Raw genomic sequence first — 7,559 nt, 5'->3', positions numbered from 1 at the left:
TGAGAGGGTCTTACCTGAGACTGGTGAGGGTAACACCCTCTGTGTCCTCTCCAAGCTCTGCTAGGCCACTCAAGGAGTCACCTGTTTTTAAAGCTCTCTTCTAGGGTTTCTGACGGCAAGGGATTTCAGAAGCCAGGGCGAATCCACACTTGATGAGAGTTCTTAGGAAGACTCAGGACCCAGAGAGGGACCGGGAACTGACATGCCCTGCTCTTCCCTCTGTCCGCCTGGAGATGGCGTAGCTCCGCAGGCAGACCTGCAAGTGCTCTGAGAGAGGAGGCCAATGGAATAGCCTGTACGCCCTGACCCTTGAAGGGAGAGAGCGAAGCCAGCAAAGGGCAGGTGATCGACCCCTTTGATTCCTGCATGCAGGGCAGGGAAGGTGGCCGTGGCCTTTGATCAAACACTCCGGGTTTATGACGGGCTTCGACCGTGATGGCCTTGGCCACTTCGCCTCCCTCAGACCTTCTTCCTGTTCTGTCACGCATGGCGTATGCAACCTCGCTCAGTTGTGGGGAACTGAACACAACGCCTGGCTCACGAAATGCGGGCTTTGGTTGGCAAAGACGCCTCACCTGAGAAGTTGTGAGAAAGGCAAATTTCTAGGCTTCACCTTGCTGTATGAATCAGAAACTCCGAAGAAGGGGCTGAGCCGGGACAGTGTGACGGAAGCCCCCTGGGGTGATCCTGACCCAGGCTGTGGCTTTGAAGCCACTGTGTTAAATGCCGATCTCTCCCACAAAGTCTCCTGGCCTTTCTGGAGACTCCATGGCCTTCAGGGTCAGGGGCAGAATGTGTGGGTGTGTGCAGAAACCCCAGGTCACCACACTTGCTTGCGGTTTCTCATTCTAAAAGCTGAGGGATGTTAGCATGTAAACTCGCTAGAGGGCAGTGTTGCTCACTCATTGTAGAAACTGGTACAGCAAGGAATGTGAATTTTCTGGAAACTGACCAATCTCTATTAATTTCTCTGAAAGCCACCGGGTCACATATTTTTTTTAATTTATTTTCAGTTTGTTATTTAATTTCTATGTATTATTTGCTTGTAATTTTATTTAATTGCTACATTTAGAAAGTCATTAGCAAATTTCTGAATGGGAGTCTTCAAGAGTTTCATGAGGTTGGGCTTTCGAAGGCAGGACATGAGCTGGACATGTCATGGGGCTCTCTGAAGAAGTCTTCCTTCGGAGGTAGTTGCAAATTCTCAAAAGATCAGGAGCCGAGTGTAAGATTGTCAATGGAGTCTGCAAGTGTGGGGTAGATACGTGACAATGCGTGTCTATCTAAAGGTACCTTGCCAGAAGATAACACTTGACCAGGAAAGGGAACCTATTTTCATTTAGGAGAAAAAAAAAATAAAAAGAACCTATGAAGGCAGCACTTAGATTTTGGGAACCTGATGTCTTATGAAGTCACATCTTCACATGTGATGGACAAACAGCTTGTGTTGTGGTGGGGGTGTGCCATGTTTTCATTTCGGGGACCGCAGGAAACTTACCAAGTGTGTCCACACAAATGCTTAGTGCTTCAATAGCCATGCCGATTACTGTAATGTTGAGAAACATGTGGAAACTTCTTTGGGAGCACACCTTCTCAATTTGGTTGTGTTGTTTAAGCGTGGGACGTGCCAGGCACTTGCCCATCCCGCACCCCACCCCTCCACACACACTATTTTTTTGGGAGGGGAGGACAGTGTGTCTGAGGAGCTCTATTTTTGCACTAGAGGTGAGGACTGACAGTCAGTGTTATCTTTGTTTTTCCTGTGAATTGTAATCCGTCTTCATCTTGGTTTATTTTGGAAGTTGCTGTTGGTTTAGATTGAGCTGGTATCATTTTCTTGAGTGGCTTGCATAGGTGTTAGCATTTTAGACCTTCAGAATGTACTTCGCGTTATGGTTTGTGTTTTATCGCAAAGGTACAATCATTCCCTAACTCCATCTTTTATTATTGAATTATAGTCTTCTGATACCTGACCTATTCCCTAAAAATAAACTGGGTATTTCCCAAAGCAGCGACAAGCTATCATTAGGCTGTCAGAGGGAATGGAAGTCCTGAATTTCTGAGGTTATTACTTTAGTAGCCCGTTTTAATTCCACAGGATGGTGGCTATTTGGAAATAATACTTTGCACATAAAAATAGTTCAATATGTGCATCTGACGATTAGCCACTTAACTATGTTGATAGGAATTTGTTGGCAGAGACGGACCATCCACTCTTGGGTTTCTCCGATGAAGACTGGAGCTTCCGGCAGGATTTAGGCGGGTGTAACTTATCTTCACCCCAGAGACAAATTGCTACTTCTGTCTTCTATGGGAATGTGAGCAGGCTTCTTCCTTTAAGCTTTCATTGCACAAACAGGTTGAAATGGCATGTGGTAAAGGGGAGGAGGGAGAGGAGGATTTTGATTCTAAGTGTGCTTCACAAAAATGTCAGAGCTTCAAATAAATATGTTTGTATTAAACACTGAAGTATTGCTCCGTTATTTTGGGAGGGTTCATATTGGTTGAACAGTTTGATTTCACAGGAAAGAAGATCCATTTGGTTATGCATTTCAAGAATTGATTAGAAATAGATCCTGCTCCATTAAATATATATATATATATCAGCTTATTTATATATATATATAAAATAAGCTTTCTGATCTTGTTTTTATTGTACTTATCCTGAGAGAGAGAGAGAGAGAAACTTCTGTCTGGTGATCTCCTTCCCAAATGCCTGCAGTGGCCAAGTTAGGCCAGGCCAAAGCCGGGATCAATGCTAATCTCTGAACTAGGTGGCAGAAACTCAAGCACTTGAGCCATTCCTGCAGCATTCTGGATTCTGCAGGAAGTGGGAAGGGGAGTTAGAGCTGGGAACTGAACCTAAAAACCCTCATATGGGACGCCTATGGCATTGCAATCCTATGGTGACTGGTCCTTTCAGGGAGTGCACAGTCAGCTTATAATACTTTTGATTCAATAGCCTGGATATGAAAAGGAAGTGGAGGCAATTTAGACATTGAGCTAAAGGCATTGGGTGGAGGTAAAGGGAGATACAGTTAAATGTAGCAATTTTTATGCTTATTTTTTCCTACTGTGCTAAAATTAGCTTTTTCTTTATTGAAACAAGTTGCTCATTCTTCAAACTTTTTGATCTTTTAAAAATGAGTTACATAGTGTCTGTTCATGTTTGCCTTGAGATGAATCATAACTATGGAGCGGCTATGTTTAGCCCTTTTCACTTAACCTCAAACTATAGGAATCCTTTTTTTTTTTGGATTTATTATTTTCATTATTATTTAGCAGATTCAGTGTGACGAATCCATTTTTAAAAAGTAATCAGTTGCGCCTGTCACAGTAGCCTAATGGCTGAAGTCCTTGCCTTCCATGCGCTGGGATCCCATATCCCATCATGGCTAACGTATACCTGAGGGCCACATTTTTGTCATGGAGGAGGGAGGGTGCTGGCGGGGAGGGTGCTCATACAGTAATCCCATGTCCTAAAGACCCATAGATGGAATGGACCAAGGAGTACCAAGAACCAAATAACATGCTTGATGAAGTTGGCTTTCCTGACCCGTACCACCCCAGCCACGCCACACTGCCCTGAGCCACTTCCTGGGGTGGTTATCCACGTTGACCGTGGCCTCAGCCAGTAAATGACCACACGCCCAGATTGCTGGTCAGATTCAGAAACTCCCTGTGAACCATGGAATTAGTTGATAAACAGGCTCTGGGACTTATTCATGCAAAACACACTCATAGGAGAATAATCCGCAAACCTACTTCACTCATTCAGGGAACAAGCAGTTACTGAAAGCCTCTTTGCCACTGGGCTCTGGGACTCGAAGGCAGAGCTGCCCAGCCACAGTGCCTGTGCCCACTGTGCTTGCTGTAGGGTGGGAGAGTAGACCATAATGGTGGTCGTTTTGGCTACCGTTGACTCCCTTTTGACTACCGTGGTGGTGATCAAGAGGGAGAAGGGGGGACTTCGGATTGCAACTTGCTCGTGTGGCACAGACAGGAAAGAAAGAGGCCAGGAGACGAAGATGAAGAAAGAAGTGCTAAGAAGATATCTAAATGGTGTAGCTAAAACATATTTTATAAAGCTCATTTATGGCAATGCTTTGGCCTAGCTGGGTAAGTGTTTCTGGCTTCCTGTGAATGCATACCCTGGGGTGACAACAGGTGGTGACTCAAATCCTTGGGTCCCTGCCACCTGCATGGGAGGACTGGATTGGGTTCAGGGCTCCTGGCCTCAGGCTGACTGCCTCCTGGCCATTGTGGCCATTCGGAGAGCGAAGCAGTGGACAGGAGATCTCTTTCTTGTCTGACCATCTAACTTTCAGATGAATAGATTTAGAAAGATATTCTATTCTCTGGTTCACTGCTCAGAAGGCCTGAATAACTAGCACTGAACCGGCTGAATCCAGGCTCCTAGAAGTCCATCTGAATCTCATGTATGGGACGCAAGGGCCCAAGCTCTTGGACCGCCTTCTGCTGCTTTCTGGATGCGCGAACAGGGAGCTTGATGGGAAGCAGAGCAGCGGGGACTTGAACCAGAATCTCGGGTGGTGGTTTGACCCTCTGTATAACACTGGCCCCACCCACCATACTTTCAGAGCCCTACAAATCAAGTTTCAGTTCCTTCTAAAATCACAAAGACAGTATGAGCTTTTAGGTCAAAGGAAACATTTCAGTACGGTGTCTCCATACATTTGTCTTTGTAGGAACGCAGTTATAAGCTATAATTTTAAATTGTATTTTGGGGAGGGAGGGGTTCGTGTGCAGACTGCAGCGCGCAGGGTCCACGTGAGACTGAGATGTGAGCTGGGAGCGGTGAGAGCTGTCCTTCTGGGGCCTGTACATTGTTTTGGGCTTACTTCCCCTCTGATGTTCTAGAAGGTTTATTTAGATTTCCTCTTTGCTCTCTTCCTCATTGTTCTGAGAGTACAAGGTGTGACCTGGCTCCTTGACTAGCTCGTACCTCTGTACCTTCTGTGACCATGACAGAAGCCTCCGAGATGAAGAGTGCAAAGCAGATAGATAACGTCCTGGGCGCTGCAGGCTTTCTCGCTGGAGCCCCCTGCGGCCACTGCCCAGGGGCTGGCATGGGTCCTGTCTCCAGGATGCATGCTGGGTGAGGCCCCACACCAAGCAACAGAGCGAAGCTGATGCTGCCGTCACAGCAGCCACATCCTCTCCAAACCCTTGGTGCCTTGGGGATACTGGCACCAGAGGAAGTTGTAAAAATAGCCCAAGATTGAATTCTCCAAGAACAAACAGGCGAGACCCCTGCTTGGCCATGCAAACAGGATTTGCTAACGCAACAGCAGTGGGCTGGTTTAAGTCAGTTTCCATTTTTAAAGAAAGATGCATTTATTTTTATTTGAAAAGCAGATTTACAGAGCAGAGTGAGAATAAGAGAGAGATCCTCCATCCGCTGCTTCACTCCCAAACGGCCGCAGCTGAAGTCACCACGGTACTTAGTTCAGTCCTTAGTTCAGGGCATGGTACTATGCCAAGTGCCTCCTCTTTGTATATTTATTTTCTTCCACTGGTGCAGTGGTGCAACGCACTAATCCTCTGTGCTATGACACCAGTATCCCATATGGGCACTGGTTCCTGTCCCATCCAGATCTCTGATTATGACTTAGCAGAGGATGGCCCAAGTCCTTGGGACCCTGCACCCACGTGAGAAACCTGTGAGCAACTCCTGGCTTCTGGCTTCGGATTTGCTCAGCTCTGGCTGTTGTGGCCACTTGGGGAACGAAGCAGTGGATGAAAGACCTTTTTTTCACCTCTCCTCTCTCTCTAAATTCTGCCTTTCAAATAAAAATTTTAAATTTTTATTACATTTAAAAAGAATTTATTTAAATTTTAAATCCATTACATTAAAATGTATTTATTTATTTTAAATATATTTGTTTTATTATTTTATGGTGCCATTTCTTAGGCTCTGGGATTTCCCTGCTCCCCTCTCCAAATCTCTTCCCTACCACTGATTTCCCTTATATTATTACAATAGTATAGTCATTCATAAACAGTCATAAGTCCATGATTCTGCTATTTAAGTGTATCCTGACATTGTGGGCATGGACAATGGCAGATAGTCCAGCATCCTACCGTCAAGATATATTTAACAGTTTCATTGGGAGTCCATCTTTGGTTTGGAAGTAGAGATGCATACTGCATTGTATCTTCACATCTGGATATAATAGTCTCTATTACACAGTTACTATATCCCCTTAAATGAAAAGCTATAAAACAAAATCAACAACAGGAAGAAAAATAGAAAATTTACAGCAACATAAAGTTAAATAACATGCTACTGAATGACCAATGTGTCACTGAAGAAATAAAGAAAATAAAAAACCTTCTTGAAGAAAACGATGCTACTGTGTGACCTATGAGTCAGTGAGGAAATTAATGAGAGAAAAAGAAAAGCTGTTTTGAATGACTGAAATTCAAAACAAAAATATCAAAATCCACGAGCAAAATAGTATTGAAAGGGCTATTGATCTTGTGTTTGCTTATATCAGACAGAACATATGATATTTGTCCTTTTGGGATTGACTTATTTCACTGAGCATAAGGGTGTTGGAACCATTTGGTTGCAAATGGTAGAATTTCACTCTGTCAGGGAAATACAAATGAAAACCACACTGAGGTTCCACCTAACTCCAGTGAGACTGGTCCACATTCAAAACTGCCAACAACACCTGCTGGTGTGGACGTGCAAAAAAGGACTCTCCTTCACTGTTGGTGGGAGTGTAGGCTAATACAACCACTGTGGAAGTCAGTATGCAGAGTGCTAAGAGAACTGAAAATTGATCTGCCGTATGACCCAGCTATCCCACTTCTGGGAATATATTCAAAGGAAATGAAGTCTGCATACGGGAAGAGGATCTGTAATCCTGTGTTTATAGCAGCACAATGTACAATAGCAAAGACATGGAAACAACCAGATGCCTGTCCAAAAAGGAGTTGATAAAGAAAGTATGGTACATCTACTCCAGGGAATATTACTCAGCCCACATATGAACCGTGCCACCCAGGGTGTTTTTGCAGGCCACAGACACATACTTACCATCCACTGTGCCAGATAGATATCAGATTGCCCCCACCTGGTCTCCGCCAAGAATACTGCCCCGACCACCCGGATGTCAGGAGACAGGAAGGCATTTGCTGGGCACAGGGCATACAACATACTCAATTTGCCTTGGTAGTGCCTGGTTGCTTTCCAGATCAGTCTCACGCTTCTCGGGGCCTCTGATTTGCCTTTTTCTTTCTCTTGTCTGCCCATAAGATCCCAGCTCAAATACTCCTGTCTCAGAAGGGTCAACGGTCAACCCGTTTTCCAAGTTTTCCCCACAACTCACTCTCCCCAGGTTGCTCTGCCATTTCTGCATGTTATCTCACAGCACTTTTCAAGATCTGAAATACTCTGTTATCACTTGTTTATTCGCTGTCTTCTCTTCACCAGGGCTGCTGCAGCTGCTGGTCCATTCACCAGGCATCTAGCACAGTGCTAGCACATGGAAACTTCTGAGCAGTCTGTTTAAAATGGTTTGCTTAGC

At 44.9% G+C, this 7,559-nt stretch overlaps 1 protein-coding gene across 3 annotated transcripts in view; it reads left to right on the top strand.

The window, feature by feature from the left end:
* The window catches only part of LOC121166851 (probable ATP-dependent RNA helicase DDX47), a 60,005-nt gene that overhangs the window by 40,533 nt on the left and 11,913 nt on the right, over nt 1-7,559 (top strand). The gene's annotated exons all lie outside the window — the stretch shown is intronic.

The sequence above is a fragment of the Ochotona curzoniae genome, unplaced genomic scaffold, assembly GCF_017591425.1.
Source record: "Ochotona curzoniae isolate NIBS_2020 unplaced genomic scaffold, NIBS_Ocur_1.0 patch253, whole genome shotgun sequence".
Taxonomy (NCBI): domain Eukaryota; kingdom Metazoa; phylum Chordata; class Mammalia; order Lagomorpha; family Ochotonidae; genus Ochotona; species Ochotona curzoniae.
This window is presented reverse-complemented; position numbering and strand designations above follow the sequence as displayed.